The sequence below is a fragment of the Echiichthys vipera genome (assembly GCF_963691815.1).
Source record: "Echiichthys vipera genome assembly, chromosome: 21".
Taxonomy (NCBI): domain Eukaryota; kingdom Metazoa; phylum Chordata; class Actinopteri; order Perciformes; family Trachinidae; genus Echiichthys; species Echiichthys vipera.
In genome coordinates, this window is record NC_139846.1 from 8,908,267 (window position 1) to 8,927,404 (window position 19,138).

General features: G+C 38.2%; 1 long non-coding RNA gene across 1 annotated transcript in view; it reads right to left on the reverse strand.

Annotated features, from left to right (window-relative positions):
• LOC310963398 overlaps positions 1-19,138 on the reverse strand; it is a 54,086-nt gene that overhangs the window by 25,808 nt on the left and 9,140 nt on the right. Inside the window, exon 2 of the long non-coding RNA XR_014593690.1 lies at positions 5,951-6,019. This is a non-coding gene — a long non-coding RNA (uncharacterized lncRNA). The remainder of the gene's footprint in view (positions 1-5,950; positions 6,020-19,138) is intronic.

The following is a 19,138-nucleotide window of genomic DNA, read 5'->3' on the forward strand; positions in this document are numbered from 1 at the left end:
GGAATGATAATAAACATGTTTCCTAAAATAATTCCCCAGCGTTGATTCCAAGCATAATACAGTGCTTGAAAAGGTATAACTGCTGAAATGGGGAAAGATTATTGTTAGCCATCTTGAAGTCATTGTCAGTAATGATGTTAAATAAAGTCAGTAAGTCAGAATTTGTTAACATCCAGGAAATAGCATTAGAAGTCATGATGGTGTCCCGATTAACACCTTGCAGCGGCTCCAGCTATAATTAATAGGATATTGTGTGCACTTAAAACAGTTTCAACAATGACTGTCAAACTTTTCCATTTGATTGAGTTTCATATCCATTCAGCACTGTGAATTCCAAGCCATATATGCATCCTGAACCTCAAAAAATCATCCTGGATTACTGTCAAAGTCACATTTTCTATCATTTACAATTCATTTTCAATAGATCCGCTCAGTGCAAAGTTAGACTGACATTCCACATTATGGCACTGGACAAAACTTTCTTTATTGTTTCCTGTATAAGGAGACAGAAACGGATGTTCACCCGGGATTTGAAACTAAATATAATTTGAAGAAGTCTTTGAGACATTTTGACAAGATGAGAATCCAAAATGCTGCTGTCAATTCACTGTCACTTTTTTAACGGAATTGTTTCTACCCTTCACATCTACTGTGTACTCCATCAGTGTTTTAATCTAGCACATCTAAAATAGAGGCAGCATGTTGTTGGTCACAATTCTTCCATCATATATTGGCCTTGGAAATAATCCCCCAGGATGACAAGTTCCTATTTAGCCAGCCTTTTTGAACAGCTGATGCCTTATTGTCCTGACATTTCCAGGGAATTAGTTATTATTCAGACATGTTTATTGAGACGTCTGATCTTGTATTATTAAACTCTCTCTCTGCGGACTTGATATTCCACTTTACTAAAGTGCTCCGCCTTCTACTCAACTGGAAGTGAGGTATGAATAGTAAACATTCAAGCTCAGTCTATAAGATGACATCTAATACCAACAGTTTTAAAAATAAAAGTATTGTATGCATGTTATATTAAAGCCATGGCATTAGATGATTAAAATGTGTAAAGGTAAAAATATTAAACATTATTATCATTACAATGTAAGACACAGATGTCACTAACAAGTTTAAACACGCAAACCGTTCATCCATGGCTTTCTAGCTAAACTTCCGATCAAACAGCTTGTGAAACACCCTCAGAGTCTCCAGCAGTCTAGATGTCCTGAACTCCAAAGAGACAGTTCCTTTGAACTCTTAAAAATAGAAAGTTAAAAGCAAAACACGTTTAAATGGGGTAGATACTGGAGGGTGCGGCTATTGTTAACAAGGTCCATCATGTATGGAAAGAAACTTCCAGACTTTGTTCTCATTTAGAGTTGATTTACTGGAAAAACAGAAGGGAGGGCTATTGTGGGACTGAGAAAAAGGTCAGGAGTAATTTCTGACTAATGTTTTTATCTTTGGCTTGCTGTCTTCCTGATTAATTATTTTCAAAATGAACATGCAGAGGACAGACTGAGGATGATCGCTTTGGCCTGTGTGTGGGTGTGAAATACACAGATACCCTCAGTTTAGCAAGTTTGGATAGAAGTAGAAATGCAATTGGGGTTTAGAAATGATGTAGGTAACCCTTTGTCCTTATGAATTATGATATATTAAGTTGCTGAAAACTTGGGAGCTTTGGATTTGTCTGCAGTAACAGGTCAAAGATTTGGTCATGGTGGAACAGACCGAGAAAATAGCCATAGTATTTGTTACATTGTTACACAAAATAATGTACATTATGATCAGTTTCTGATATATTGTTTCATTGCAGCATGAACTTTCCTCCCACAACCTGTCACCCCATCACCCATTACCATCATGCACATTTAAAAAGGTTATTTTCAATTATGTGCAATGTGGTTGTAGCATGTACCCTTTTTAGCTTAAAAAGGTAAGTGAGTTGTTTAGTTTAAAAATGTATGAGGATATGTAAATCATATGAGTATTCCACATGGCAGTGTACAAGAGAACATCTAAATATAAAGAGACAATCTAAATGCATAAACAAAAGTAAAAATAAAAATGTTAGTCTAGCAGAGGTTAGTATTCTAACATTTGCAAAGTAGCACTTAACTACTTATTATTTGTTGTTTTTGCAGATATTTGGACATAAAACAAAGCACTGATAAAAGAAAAAATAGTTGGCCTGGTGCTAGTGCAAGATAGAAATCAGACATCCACCAAACCAACAATAAGAAATAATAATAAAATCAGTGAACCGTCACAATAAAGGGATTTGTCCTATTGAAGGTTCAAGGTGGAGTTGTATGTGACAAAAAGGGTAAATTATGATGGACATCAGCACTCTTTCTTAGCACTCGCCACTAAATGTTTTGTGGAATTAAATCATTGCAAATTCAGCTGGGTCAAAGCAAAACTATATTACCCTGTGAGTAATTCACATTTTCAACAACACATTTTAAAAATCAGTTCTGGAAATGTTGGGCTGCAAGTGAAAAGATGAGCTGAAATGTGATAAGCTGTCGCACATATATGACGTCCTTGCTCTTCATCCTCTTACACCTCCAGCAGAAGGCAACCAAGAGCCTTAACCACCCCAACAAGCTCCCCTAAATATGGAGCAGCAGACTGCAGTAACTGTGACTGATGTTGTCCTGGGTCGCTGAGCTTGTCACCCTGTCAGAAAGACGCAACCCAGCGGAGAACACCGTCATCGTCATCATTCTTGTGACCTATTAAATATAACTTTAGCCGGACAACGATTGACAGTTAAATCAAGAGCTTTTTCTTGCTTGCCCAGCTCTATTTATCACAGAGCTTTGAAATTACATCACTACTGCCACTGTTCCAAACAATTGTTGATGCAGTTAATCTCACAATGTTATCCTCAGAGGTAGAGAAGACCCAAAGTCACATGAACTTTTCCACTTGGGGCAACTGCTCATTCCCCATCTGAGTGGGCCAGGCCACGTTTCTGCAGATAAAGATGTATAGTATATTCTGATCATGTGAACATCACATTGAGAAGCAAACAATACTGAATCAGGTAAAAGAATGCTCCTGTAAAAGATGAAGTGCCCAGATATTAAGGCTCTCAAGATTTCTTGATATCCTCACACTTACTGGAAAGTAAGTGACCTTGATGAACCTCCACTGTCGGTTCCTTCACAGTTTCTTAGCATTCCCAAAGAAGCTTTGTGATCTTGTTGATCTGCTAGTTCAAACGGATCCTCTGGGCCCTTCTAATGACAAAGACCACCACCCAGCCCTCCAGTCCCACGTCACTGTTCAAATCTCAATGTCATTCGCGAGATGTATCAACCATGACACCCTGATATCCAGAGCCCTCATTACTTCAGCACAGATCTTGTCCACCCCTGGCACCCTCCCACTGTTGAGACCTACGCATTGACCTCTGCCAATGAGATGAGCAAGGAACGAATAATATGAATAATTAGGAGAGGGTCTTATTGTTGAGTATGATCTGGTCAAAGTGTTTCTTCAGCCTTCCGAGGATATTCCCAGTCAGCTATCAGTCATGTATCCATTTAAGTTGAGAACAACCTCTTTCAAGTAATCGTTTGCCTGAACCTCTTGGAGGCTGCATCAAAGTAGTTGTCTGGGGATCGTGAGAAGCAGGTTGAGCTCACCGAGATTGGGCCTGCATCCTGTCCTCATTGATTGGCAACAGAAGTCATACATCCCAAATAATATTAATAATAATAGACCAGTTTTATATAAAATTTTTCTTGTTACTCGAAGACACTTAACAAAGAATACACACAGAAACAGACACTCAAACAGAAGGCAAGTACACTACACTACAGCAATAGACAACACATTAAGAGAAAGAGAGGGTGGAAGATGGCAGTTTGTCAGATGTTGTAGGTGATCCTGAAGAAATGGGATTATAGCAGGCTTTTGAATGAAGGGAGTATGTCAGTGTTCCGGATGGCCAGGGGCAGGGGGTTCCAGATTGTAGGGGTGGTGATGGTAAAGGCTCTGTCCCCAGAAGACCTAACAACAAATTATTTACAAGTACTACCTGTGCCATTACAAACGCCATGAAAGTCTTTGAAAAGAGTATCTTTTGCCATCCTACTCAGTCAGATGTCATGGCGTACAACCTATTTGTAGTTGTCTACCAGCTTGTTCTTGCCTCTATGATAGCTACCCACAAACTCCAAGCAGCTAGCCCAAACTATGTCTGCCTCTTAACTCTTTAACAGTTGACGTCACTGTAGGATTAACAGCACAAATCCTCAAAATACACAATCAATACAGTGTACAAGATCTGTACATCTGAGATGCAACAGGTCCTTGTGTCACATTTCCATTTATCATTCACAGCCATGAAAGATTTCCTCCACTAATGCGGTGGCACAGTGACAAGCTGGTGGTGTACAGTGCGGTGTGGGATGTAGACGGTAATTGCTCTTGTATCGTGGGAATGAAACCAAATTGGAATGAGTCTTGGAGGTTGGAGCCATGTTGACTGAGAAGCGGCAGCGATGGTGACAAGGGGCAGACATCCTCCATGGGAGCACAGATAAGGAGGACATAGACAAAGAGTGGGGAGACCCAGGCATCTATTAAGAATTGTGTTTGTGTGTGTGTGTGTGTGTGTGTGTGTGTGTGTGTGTGTGTGTGTGTGTGTGTGTGTGTGTGTGTGTGTGTGTGTGTGTGTGTGTGTGTGTGTGTGTGTGTGTGTGTGTGTGTGTGTGAGTGTGTGTGTGTGTGTGGGCTGCTAGCAGGGACACACAGTAAGCAAGGGAGTCAGAAAAGCGCAAGTTTGCTCTGTAATGAGCTGAATGAGTGTAATATTCAGCGGCGGTGAGTCTAGTTTGGCTTCCGCGAGGGAGGCTCCTTTCACCTCACCTTGGACCCTGCCATTGTTTCATCAAAGCCTAATGATCCTGCATGCACTGTGACAAGCACAGGAGGTATCAGTGACACAGTGCATTCAAAGGAGGGATCATTATAATGAATATGCTGCACAGGCTAATATAGTAGAAAGCATTTTGACAGTAGAGTAAATCAGTATCACTTTCATGTTTAAGTACATTATGTTACATCATGTGCACCGGGGCCAGTACCTGTGTACCTAGGTCAGTACGTACCATTGTAAAACTAAAGATACCATTCATTAGCATAATAATACCATGGTCCTTTCTGTTATAGCTAATAAGCCCCAGAACAATACATATTTCTCCAACTGTCGCTAGCTGTTGGGAACTCTTTGTGAGCTAGCTAGCTGTCTAACCATTAGGGTCATTTTTTCCAGATAAAGCTGTAAAAAAAGGATCTTTTGCACACAGCCCCATTCTCCCAAAGACCCCTAGATAATTAAAAGGAAAGTATAGGGGCTTGGGGTGATCTTTGCATCCTGATGCACAGCCATGGAGCTCAGCATTCGAGCACCACTTGTGATATCTGCAGGCCTCCATTGGGAGACAGGAGAGGTCATGACACTGCTCAGCTTGATCAAGAATTCCTCTGTCTTTTGTTCCCCATAGTTTCCCCCTTTCTGGTGTGCTCTCTTGCTATCGGCAGTCTGTGCTATGTTGTGCACTGGCCTTTAATGATGCAAAATTAAAATAATTCCATACTTTTTAATACACTGTCAGGGAAAATTGGCCATACAAATTAGTATGGTAATTAGTATCCACTGATTTTGTAATCAGAGATTGTCTTTAGTGAAAATTCTGCACTATTACAACTCCACAAAGCACACATAGGGACACACAGATGTCAGCGTCTCTATGATGCATGGACGCCAGCCTGTTTTCTTTATCAGTGCAGCGTACTGTACTCTTCGGCTTGCTCCCAGCAACATACCTCCCCTGACTCTAAGATAAAACATGGGGTCTGTCACACAGACTTGTGCTGAGGCCCGGCAGGGGAGCCCTAATGATTGCAATAAAAAACAAATGCAAATGATTACCTTGGGGTTCCCTCTTGTGTGGAATCTGTCGCTCAGCCTCTGGCTGTCAGGATGGATCACTGCCATCGTCTGTGGACATGGAGTGTTAGATAAATAAACACCAACTGGGCGAACGCATGCAGCAACAATGCAATAACACTAATACTATTATGTGTTACATTGTAGGGTAGCAAGCTAAGACCATTTTTGGTGAAGAATGGTGGGTCACGGCTGAATAGAATCGCACAGCCAGTCCTTGTGATCAAAAATAGCTGGTTTTCATTTGAAAGTTTTTTTATATTGCACCGTTTTACTGTTACGAAAGCAGTCAAAACAAATTTCTGTCAACTGTGAAAATTCACGTCACTCTTTGTATTGTTAAATATTGTTGTTGCTGTCAAAACCATGTATCTCCAGAGAATCATCTTTTCATGAGCTTAGGAAAAAGCCCTTCTTTTAGCTTTGTGACAATAAATCTCTCATTGGTGGAAAGCATTATTCAGGCTATGCCCAAGTCTGAGGTACTTTACTTGAGTATTTTAATTTCATCCTACTTCATACTTGAACACCACTACAGTTATTTACTAGTGAATTAATCCCTCACTTTACCAAATTTGGAGATATGTTTTCACGGGACAGTGCTTATCCAATTACACATAATGGGCCTTCTGTACCACATGTGCAGTACAGAGCACATGTTTACTACAAGAAAAATAAATTATGGCAAACAAACACTTCTTCATATGTTTGATTTCAGTATGTACTGTAATTGTTGCTAAACCTACACTTGCCTGACATCCTGCACTGCTCTTGAAAGTTTATATAATGTTTTATATATGTGCAGGGCTTCTATAAATGAGGATATTACAATTTGTATGCTTGCCTAATTTTCAGCCACAAGCCAAGTTGCCAAACATTACTGTGAAGTAGCTTCTTTTGTTTCATTGTTTCATATATACATTTAGAGGTCAGGAATAGATGTAAATAAATGCATCCTCTTCCATCAACTTGAGGATCATCAGCAGTTGTATATTTTTGTCACTGCAGGCAGAGAAAATGGAAATTATTCCTATGACTGCTGTTGAATGACCAGAGTTGTGTTTGAAAATGTTTTAGCTCTAGTAGGTCATAACTAAAGAGTTGAGTCAACACTAAATGAGAGGCTCATATAAAAGGATTTTATGAATTATTTCCCAAAGTATGTCAGGCTTTTAGATTTAGAGGACAAGAGGGGTCAAGGCAAACAAGAGCACAGTTGCACAGAACACTACAGTATATCACTCAGTTAAAAAAAAGAGAGTCATGGATTTCTGAAATAAGGGCTCAGGGGCTGCATGTTCCACATGAAATCTCCTTTGTTGGTCCTTGGAGAATGGAGAGGAGATGTGACGTTTGACTCGGGTAAAATCTGCCTCCAGCCCTTCCTCAACAGGTGAATTGAGACTTGTGGTTATAGCAATGTGAGATTAGTTCAGGGAAGGGGGAGGACGTCTTTCTCTGCAGCCAGATGGATCATGCATTGTCTCTGGTTAGCATTGCACAGTGTAAGCCGAGCTAATCCTCATGGCAAGATACAGTATATAGCTTTGGTTGCATTTGCCAGTTTTTGCTGTGAAAGAACATCTATAACTTATATTACTTACAGAGAGATTCAGTATACACTGAATCAAGGTCAACAGGAGCCTCCACTGATGTTTCTATAAACCTATGAAATGTAAAATAGTAAGATTATAAGCTTAAGATCACATTACTGCAGTGAAATACAAACATACCTGCAGCAGTTTGGCTGCAGCTGGAAATGCCTTCTTTTCTATTTCACCTATTTTTAGTGTGTGTTGTAGTTATTTGGTTGTTGGGCTCCTCCGGGGCTCAAGGTGCCTATCGGTCAAAACAATCTAAACAATCCTGTGATTGATTTGTCATGCAGTTATATAAGCGGCTGATATAAAGTACACAGCGTGTCCGGGCAGACTTGAGAGAGAGATTGTATTGGCAATAATGATGATGCATTTGTTGTACAAGGGAAAAACAATATCAGGGTTTTTGTTTTTAGCTCATTTTACTAATGATGTCTTCATCATTAAGCAAATGACCAGAAAGACACCAGAAGTGCCTTTTAAAATGTTAGAAACGTCTTTTGAAATGCATTTTTTTTTTTTTTGCCTGGATAAAAATAAATAAAAGAAAAGTTAACTTAAAACTCTCCTATGATATTTTGGGAATGTATTTGTCATTATGAATGATAGTAAATGGCTACAATATCCCCAGCACAGGAGCAGAGAATTACAATGAAACATAACACCATTAGGACCGATCCAACACTTTTAGGTGGACTTTACTGTCGGCTGAAATTACTTTTCTAATGAACTAAATTTGAATAATGTATTCGTGGACAGATTTGGAACCCTGATATGGTGATGATTAGGATATATGACTAAAGACCAGATGTGGCAAACCACCTCTGTGTGATACATGACACATTCACAAGATTAATGATGACTTTTGACGTTTGCGCTGGGTTACTCAAACAGCGACTTGTCGTCTCCAAGACAGCTCCTCTCACAGAGATAAACCACCGGCTCAAGTATTCCAGAGCGTGTGAGATGAGAATCTTTATCCAGCTCGTAGATTCTCCACAGCGCTGGGACCTGGCAAAGACAGATTTAAGGCACATGGTCCTCTAAATTTTTTAGCTTACTGATAAACAGTTGTGGGGATCTCTAAGCGTGCAGACTCCTCATTCAAAAAACATTAGCATACATATGTATGGGCTCTGTTTTGATACAACATAATGCATGTGTTGAATCAACAGAAATGGAACGCAGAGTCAGTAATGTACAATTTATGAGGCCAAAGAAAAAGAGCTTGATACACAAAACACCCCCAAACCTTCACCTCTATTTCGGCCCGCATGCACCACGGGGGGAAAAGGTTACCACACCACTCAATATCTGAGATGCTCTAGCTTCTTAATCACTTGCAAGAAAAAAGCAAGATATGGGCAGCACACGAATTAGGGTCTCTTCATTGCTGATAATGTCCTTGAGGACACTGTGACGACTATGGACAGCAGGAGATTAACCCAGCCTTGCTCAACCACCTGCAATGAGACGCCTCACACAGGCTTTTTAGTTCCTGTTATCTTGATATGTGCATCACACTTTTAGCACAAAGGGCATTACACTTGAACCTAGTGTTAATTTGAATTTTCAGCTTTCTCAAAAGTGTACACACACAAAATGGAGATCAATATAATCTTGCATTCCATGAAGCACTTGTCCAATAATAGAGGATTTGTTTGTGTCACAGAGACACCTACTGGTTTGAATTTCCTTTGGGGGTTTTGTGCAGAAAGAAAGGACTTGTGGACTGGAAACTTTAAGAGTTTACATGTCTGTGTCTTCAGTTGTCCACATTTATAGCTAAAAAAAAACAAAGTTGGTATGTGTTTTTTTGTGTGTGAGTGCAGCTCATTTGTGCTTTTTACTCCGCAAACAAAAACAGATGTGTGTAGTTTGGGATTTAAGAGTCTGATTTAATTAGCTTTGACTCTTGGGGCTGCCTCTAAGGTAGTTGCTCCTACATGCTGCAAAACTCATTATGGATGAATTAATGAAGTGGGACGTACACTTGGCATATCATCCATGTGGCATGCAATGATGCATTATGTATTGTTGTTATTATTATTTTAGAGCATGTGCAAAGCAGGTTTGTCTGTGGGGTGTATATAGGGGACAGCATATTGATTCTAACTTCAAATGACGTCATGTAACGCAAATGTTGAATATACTCTGTTTTCTTTTCAACTTGAAGATACATAAGTGTCAAATACTTTTGATATTGACTGCTTTCGACTTGCATGACAATATTCTCTTCCACCACTGCACGTCTTTCTATTGTCTGTAGTACATAAAATAATGTTCACTTCAGATTCCATTTATTCAACTGAGGAAGGTGCTTTATAGTCTGTTCCCATTTCCTTTGATTAGATGTGGTTTCAACATGAAAGAATGAAAAGGCTTGAGATGTGTTCAAGTGTGTGTGTGGGTGTGGGGGTGTGTACTTTGTGGCACACTTTATTTGTTAAGCATGGCTATATCACATATATCATTCCTTATGTTTTCAACTTCATAAAGGAACAGGATTTTTGTTGTTTGTTTGGACTTGAGGCTGTACTCATCCATATTTTCATAGTAATTGATCAAATGACTATAAACGTATGTAATGTGAAAGGAGTTGCTTGTAGTGGCATAACTATAAAGATCATAACATTTTCAGCAAAAAGAAAAAAGTTACTTTTAATTACTTCCCTTATCAATCGATTCATTAAGTAATTATTTGGGCGATAAAATCTTAGAACATTTGGAAAGTTCTACATCCCCACAAAATTATATGCTGCAAGGCTTCTTTGTTCAACTAACACTCTAAAACATAAAAAAACACATTTAACTTTCAAAGAAAAGCAGCACATTTTTACAATTAAGAAAGTGGAAGTTCATTTTTGACATTTTTGTTGGAGAAGAGATTTGAATAATAAATTGTTCATCAAAATCGATCTTTTCTCAAAGTTAGCGACTAGCAAACTGCTGATGCTAGGCGCCACCATGTGGGATTTTGAGGTGGGGTGCTCTGAGAGCTCTCCACATGCCAACTTGGAAATTCTGACTTCCTGTCAGTTGTCATTTCTGACTGGGGACTGGGGAAATTATGTGTTTAAATAGAATGCAGAATTAGTGTAAATATGTATGTATTTGGAAGCACAGGGCAATAAAATGTTAATGCAGTGAGTATAAATTATTCCACTATACCAACAGAAAGCTAAGAGATGTAATTATTGCTGCTTTAAATCCATTTCATTAGACAGACAGATAGATAGACAGATGGATAGATATATTTATAGATATATTTATAGATATATAGATAGATAGATAGATAGATAGATAGATAGATAGATAGATAGATAGATAGATAGATAGATAGATAGATAGATAGATAGATAGATAGATAGATAGATAGATAGATAGATAGATAAATAGATAGATAGATAGATAGATAGAAACATAGATAGATAGATAGAAACATAGATACATAGATACATAGATAGAAAACATGTAGAATGAAGATGTCTCACCAAAGACTAATGATATGAGACCAGCACGGTAAACATTAGCACGTCATACCTACAGTATGTAATGTGTATATGAGCCCTGTGCACATGACTTGAGCTCCACTGGAGGTGATAAACCTTACCTCAGGCTCATAAATATCCTTGGCTTGTTTATTGCATCTTATCACACAGCGTGGTCGACAATGCATCATTAATTTAAGAACCTTTCTAATGAATGTGAAATGAAAGACTCTCAAGCAAGAAATTTCTCCGCACGAATCATAAGAGCAGAGACTGTGGTGGCTGTATTTTCAGAGTCTTTACCTGGGTGCTTGTGAAACTAGTGAGCTCTGCCGTCCCGCTTAGCTAGCCCCTCATCTTTCACCCATGACAGAAATTACATGATTCAATGGTCCTGTGGAAGACGCTGATGGACAGCCAGCTCTAAAATGTTAATAAACACACTGTTTTATATAGCAGCCTTTCATTTTTCACCAACAAATACAGCTTTAACCTTGTATGTTGCTCCCCCCCGCCCCCCTTTCTGCTGCAGAGGTTACAGTTATAGTGACATCTGCAATTCAATTCCCATCCCACCCCCCACCCACAAAAAAAACCCACATATGTGAAAATAGTTCAAAATGAGATTCAAACACAGTAAGTTCTCGTCCTTGTCACTTTTGATCTCATCGATGCAGACTGAGTATGAAAGCAAATAAAAGGATGTTTAATGACTTTCAGTGACGTGCTTGACCTTCCAACTACACTAGTGCTTGTCCTCAAGGAAACGCTCCACTGCTGCCTGAGGCTAAGTCCACCAGGCAGAACACACAGGATCCCAGACAATCGCTCCCATAAAGAGCTCTTTTTCCTGCATCACTCAATGTTCTCTGAGGAAAATATGGTGTGCATGTTTATGCGCGCACAGGCTAGGGAGAGTGAAAAGAAGTCCATTGATTAATGGCATTTGCATCATTACTAGATAATGATTTATCAGCAGAAAATGCAGGATGGTCACCGTATTATCTCAAATAATTATATTGTAATACATTTCCCACAGCAGCTTCTTCAGGTCAATGAATGATGTGAAGCCAGACTTTCAATATCCTCTCCTCCAGCACATCAAATGACAAATTTGCTCTGAATATTGTTATGGGTCTTTTCATGTTGTATTGACCTTTCACTATGATGGATGCTCTTAACTACTGTAATAAGACTTTCACACTATGGGAGATGAGTCAGAGCTTACTCTCTCTTAAAGGTAAAAGCAGTTTTGGTGAGACACAGATATATTGTAGCAGTTTAAGTGACTGTGAGTTATTGATTCATCTCATAAAGGTTCTGTATATTATTTTTTCGATCTGATACTGATATTTCACATTGAGTGAAACAAAGAGCATTACAGTAGTTCTACATTATCTAATGTTTGCTTTGATTTCAGTTATAAGAGAGAATAGGAAGGAGGTGACTAGTGAATGTTTATTGCTATTTAATTATCATTTTTAATAAATCGATAATGACAGCACAGGGTCGTTAACTTGCTCTGTGTAGATCGGGAGACTGCTGTACCACACAACCTATTTGAAGGCATTGCCATCTAGTGGAAATTGTCTGCAAGTACAAATACTGCACCTGGTATACAAAAGACCTTTAATAAATGAGTAATAGTAAGTAATAAGTGTTAACCTTTTTTTATATATATACAAAAGAAAGCAAAAAATGTAATTTCTGTGTATTCAAATCACTTGAGTATGTATTAAAATAAAGCAGTGTGCATGACAATATTTAAAAATACATAGAGATGCAGCAGAAAGCTCCTGGAAATGGACGTTTAGTACATTGTTTTTTGTCAAATTACATGAAAATTAGACTAAACTACATGTATGGTCCCATAGGTGTCAGTCTGGGTGCAAACCATATCACTGTGGCCAGTTCATCTCCTGGGCACTGTGGAGGTGCTTTTGAGCAAGGCACCGAACCCCCAACTGCTCGGGGCGCCGGTCACTGGTAGCCCCCTCGCTCTAACATCTCTCCATTAGTTGCATGTATATCGGTCCTGTCTGAGCATGTGTGTGTATTTCAGGCCTGTGTGTGTGTAAAATGAAAAAATAGAGTGAAAATTGAATTTCCCCATTGCGGGACTAATAAAAGAATTCTTCTTCTTCTTCAATTAAAAAGGAACAAGGAGTGATTAAAATGCACATAAGAAAAGCAATAAAATGTTTAAGAAATGTTAGGTTTGTGTGAGTTTGTGTGAGTAGAGTGTGTTTGTGTGTGTTTTAAACACTTCCTGCAAAAGTAGAACATATATAAAAAGCATGAAAGTATATCAATATACAAAAAAAGAAGCAAATACCTAAAATTTATTTTAGTCAGATACTCTTTTTGTACTTTACCTCTATGGCCACTAGGTAGAGCTCATCTTCCTTCACTGTTTCTCATTCAGTCTGGCCCTGCACACTCAAACAGTTGTTTTCAAATATTGTGATTTTTGCTTTTCACCGTTTTAAATCCTAGTAAATTGAATAACTTTGGCAAAACAAAGACATTTAGACATTTCCTTTGGACATATTTTCTAGAACATTATCACAAGATCAATTGATAATGAAAATAATCGTTAGTAGCCGTCCTAGTGTCACTGCAATGTGGAGCCGGTTTGTGCTTATCTTTCTCTCCAGCTAGATTTGTCAGTTCACAAGACTACACTGACAAGGGTTCATGCCGTATAAGCCTGATGTGTGGCTCTTAGAGGAACTGGCCGACTAAGGGCTGCTTAACATATTATAGAAATGTGTTTTCTGTACAGTTTATTGATATACACATCATTGCAGTTGAGCCCAAGTTATTTTCAGCTTCTTTGAGCGATTTTCTTGTCATCAATTTAATGGGCTTTTTAAGAAACGAGTGCAATAAATTGCTATAAATAATCAGAGATTTAATGAATGCATCCTAATCAATGCGTCAGCAAAGTGGAAGGGTACAGCATGTTGGATCTGATCTGAGAGGGGAACAAATATAGTTTGCATAATAAGCTATATTTTAAAACCATCAGAGTTGTGCTTATTATGTCTGACATTTAAAGTCTGCCTGCAAATGCAAATGAAGTGACTAAGTGGTTCCATTCCACTATTTCACATTACCAATCAGAAAGAACATTTGCAAAGACAAGACAAATAGGACAGAGTGCAGAGCTGCTGGAAATCATTTTAAATGCACTGCCCAATCTCTGCTTGCAATGAAAAACGAATTATATCATGCAATTTCCTACCAGTTTACATATACCACAAAATTACACTGTGTATGCTGTGCACAACAATCTGCATTATATCCACTGTTAAATATGACAACAGATTAGCTTAGTTTATAAACAACCTCTATGATAACAACTTTGATAACAGTTTTGTTACAGTTTTGTTTTTGCAAGGATGAAACTAATAAGATAGAATGTGTTAATAAGTGAGCTTTAGAGGTGCTAGCTGCAGTTTCACATCTACCATTCTTTTCATTCATACCTTTTGGAAAGAAAAATAATAGAGAGCCAAAGAGAAACTTCTGGCGTCAGATCCAGATCTAAGAGAACCTCATTTAATGAGCCTGTGACATTTGCAATAACTAAAGAAAAAACAGCATGGAGCATCACTTTAACACAACAATATTGTGTGTGGTTCACTTAGGACAGTCATTTTGGGCATCTATGGGCAAGGTTTTTATTTATTTTTAAATATAACTATAAAGAAATGCTATAATACTATGTTAATAAAATATGTAAAAGAGAAAAGAAAGTAACAACAAAATGAGAGTTTTACCACAAAGCAGTGCAAATTAAGATAAATTTGAGATTTAGAATTAAATATGTTTTTTAAATAATAAATTAGGGTGAGTCAATGGGCTGTGAATAACTCAGATATGTCTGTAAAAATGACAAGAAAGAGAAGACTAAAAAAGTTGGAAATCTACTTCAGATGAGAATCATGGAGAATATCATGGATTGGAAGTAGCGCAAGTACTTGCCATGCCGCATTAGTAAAGTGAGAGTTGCTCATAAAGTAATCTTTAACTTTCTTTCACTAATTAAGGTTTCAGCTTCTACCGTAATTGTTTGTGCTGTTATGGATGTTGAACATGGATGGTAAATCCCAACAACATGCTTCAGTTTTATAAACCTCTTCAAATCTTGCTGAATCCCATGCATTCTAGGAAACTGCCACACCTCATAATTTACCTTCTATCAGCGTGGCCTGTAATATTTTTATAATACATTTGTCAGTTAGGCTGCCAGCCAGTGGTATGAAAATCAGCTGTGGCTTCCCAAATGGAGAGTTTAGTAGGTTGCCAAGTGTGTGTGGTCTCCTCAGAGATAAAGGGGGAAGCGCTTGTAATGGATACTTAGCCTCAAATGAGTTATTGGCGATTTGTTATTCTCTGTTGAGAGAACCAATTTGAGGGTTACAGAGCAATTAGATATTTATGCACAGTGCCTTGAAGAATTAAGTGTGGAGACTCCTAAGTGGGACCATCAAAGAGTCAAAAGTCCTGCATACACCTCTCTAATACTAAAAATCTTTTGTGTTTGACTGTAAAGTATCATCAGTGGATTAAATAGTGTATAAAGTGGAGAGGGCATCATATTACCTAACTAATACAGAATATTACCCTACTACTTAAATAGCTGCCATTAAAACTAAAGCCGGGTTATGTTATGGCGCCATGGGGGGAAATAGTCTGATTGAAGTTCCCATAAAGTATCGGACTGAGTGTCAAGAGGAATATTCATAAATTGCTTTAACGAAGACCTCACATTGATTAAGCCTTTTCTAATGGGCTGTATCATAGTGAATGCCAGAATATAATTGGATTACGGTGACTTTGGGAAGTACTTTGAGACAGTGCCCACATTGGAAATGAAGATGTGCAGCCCGCTAACGGCATAATTGACAAGGATGAAGATGGATGGATCCAGGCGACTCCCAAGCTCTTCCTGCCCAAAGCAGAGGAGCCTACAGCTGTGCCCTCAGCTCAAGATTTAATTGGCTTTAGAGGCTTTATTTGCATGCATAGATTCAGTAAAAACGGGAGAGGTTTGTATCCTGTTTTTTTTCAGAGAAGATGGCAAATGACACCACTTTTTAGATACAAGGAAAGCTTATAAATTACAACGGTCGAAATAGGTCAGTTTTATTCATAAACGTTAGAAAAAAATAAACTGATGAAGTCTCTTGGATAAGAGGTGAAATATCTCCCTAGACAAATAACCAAGTTCAGTTGCTTTTGACTGAAATTGCTTTTGGGATAACGATGACTTGGACGAATGGGGATATTCACAGGATTTGAAAAAAACATATTCATCAAATTTCTTACAACTTACAGATGTAAGACAGTAGACCCTAGACAGTGGACACACACCTGAGTCGTGTATTGGTGTTATTGTAAAAAATATCATAGCTTGTCCAAGAAAAGACTTTTTTTAATTTTCTGCTTATTTAATAACTTCATGTACTTGCATGATTCTTGCACTTCTTGTGTAGTATTTTGATGGCTGAATGCACTTATTGTAAGTCGTTTGGATAAAATGATCACTTAAATGAATGTAATGTTTGTAATCACTTTTCATGCATCTTTACTGTCTGCACTTGAAAGTGTGATATTAAATTTCTTAAATCTTTTCTCTCATTCTCCTCCTGTATGTTTCAATTTCAGCCAACTTCCTATTATTTTATTCCTTTTTTATAAGATCGACATAGTAACAGCAACTGAACATATCACTGTTTTCGCACAATTACAATTAACTTGAATAACGGTTAAATGTGGCAATTTTTTGCAGGAAAAACACAACTGAGTAAAATGTAGGACTAAAAAAGTAGAATATGGCAGATGTATGGCAAATTATTTTATCTGATTGGCTATTCCTGATCAGAGAATACAACTCATTGTAATTAGTGAAATAAATGTAATGTAATCAATGTGTTTACTCAGTGGGTTAGCTTACGTGCTATCATATACTGTACTTTTCCGTGATAAGTTTTCATTAGTAAATTTGCTTCTCAAATCCAATCAAATGATTACCTACTCAAATCTCCAAATGGGATAGTGCAATATTCACATGTATGTCTTATATTAAAATTAATAAATATGCATCCATAAACTCTTGACTGAAATTACTTTATACTCAAAACAATGCCCAGAGTCAAAGGTTGAATATGTAGAATCTTCATTGAAAGCTATATTTACATAAATAAAGTATTGCTTTTCCATAAAAAATATATTTAGTCTGAATTAATATTTAAAAATGTTTTTTTTACGGGTTTGACAATGATGTTCTGTTTACATTGTACCAGCCAATAGCGGCCGGCATAGCGGGTTGCCAGGGTTATCTGTTGTTGGGTGCAGCTACTGTAGGCTGGCACTGGTGAAATGGAGTTTACCAATCCTGCAGCTGCTTCTTTCTCCCAGCAGCTGGGTGAGCGGAGACGGGCAAAATATGCCAAGCATTCACTCCATGGACTGAGATAAAGGAGTTCAACAACATTAAAACACACGCCCAAATGGCATTTCTCGGTTAGCCACCTTTAATGTTTACTTAGCTAACAGCTAACAATAACTGTCAGTCAAACCTCTCTGCAATACCTGTTTTTATGGTGTTATTTGCCGGAGGGGATGGGTTCAAACAGGCTCAAACAGAATACGGTCTCCTGTAGGCTGCTGGGCCGGGTCTGACAAGCCAGGCAACCTGACTGCTGGAGTTATTTTCTGTTGTTGCGACTAGGATCTTGAGACACTAAATGGCGGTGTTCTGCTCATTCTCCATATTCAACCTTTAACATTTATTACTTCAGCAGAGCATTGTCTAATGTCAAAAATCCTCCATGTTCATATTGTTTTAAAAGTCTTCAGGCTAAGCTTATTATAATCTAAAAACCCTTCTGTATAATACTTATACATACCTGTAAAGCACACCATTGTACCAAATTTTGCAAATTTGCAGTAGCAAAGAATTGTCCCATCTTTGTCTGGAACAAAACATTACGTAATTGTAATATCAATAGTCACACAGTTGAGCCGTTGGACCCGGAAACATGCGTACACATGAATTATTATGGGTGAAACAGGTATTTACTGTTATGCAAGAGACTTCTGTGGGAAAGTGCATGATGTGTCTCACAGGGAAGTAAGTAGTCTTGTTGTTCATATCAGTTTATGTGTGAAGTTGAAAGCTTTTATGTGTTATAAATGTTCATGTTCTATTCATGAAAATTGGTCATGTACAGTTCCTTTTAATGCTGTAATATACTAATTTAATCTAGTTGGCCTCTGGATTCTTCATTTGCAGTGGTTTAAGACATTTCCAGACTTCATGTAAAATAAAGTATGAATTCAATGGCGAAAGACGCTCCATTATAAGTAACAGTCCTCCATTCAAGATCCTACGAGTATCCTGCCCCTACATGTACTCAAAGTATCAAAAGTAAAAGTACTCATCTGCAGTGAAATGTCCCCTGACACATCAGCGTTTACAGCAAATGATATGTGATCAAGCACGTCCCTGACCACCTCAGCAAGTAGTTTGAGTGATTGGATCAAAATTTCACCAATTTCTTGGTGGCACACTTGTATTTAGCACTTTTGATTTGATCGCCCAAGAGGCATTTTAAAACCGGGTGTAAGCAAAGACCTAGACATCTAAAATATGACAAAGGGTCCCAACTAATTTTTTGGTCACAAGCCAAAAAAGGTTGGGGAAAAACTTAAACTTAAAAAAGTACTGTATTTTGCATTGATCAACATCAACAACTGCATCTTCTCCCCGCTTCTCTGTCTAAAGGCGTCCCCCAGGGTTCGGTGCTTGTTCCTCTCCTGTTCATCCACTATGACCCCCTTGGCAATATCATTCATCGCTCAACTCAGCTTTGGCAAGATAAAATCATGAATGCAGGACAACTTTCTAAAACTTAACTGCAATAAAACAGACATGATAATCATCGACACTAATCCCTCACCAAAACCACTCATAATTTTTGCCTGATCATCGGCAACTCCACTCTGTTTCCCTCCTGACACATCTACAACCTCTGAGTTTTGGAAGGAACCTCTCCTTTGAACAACAT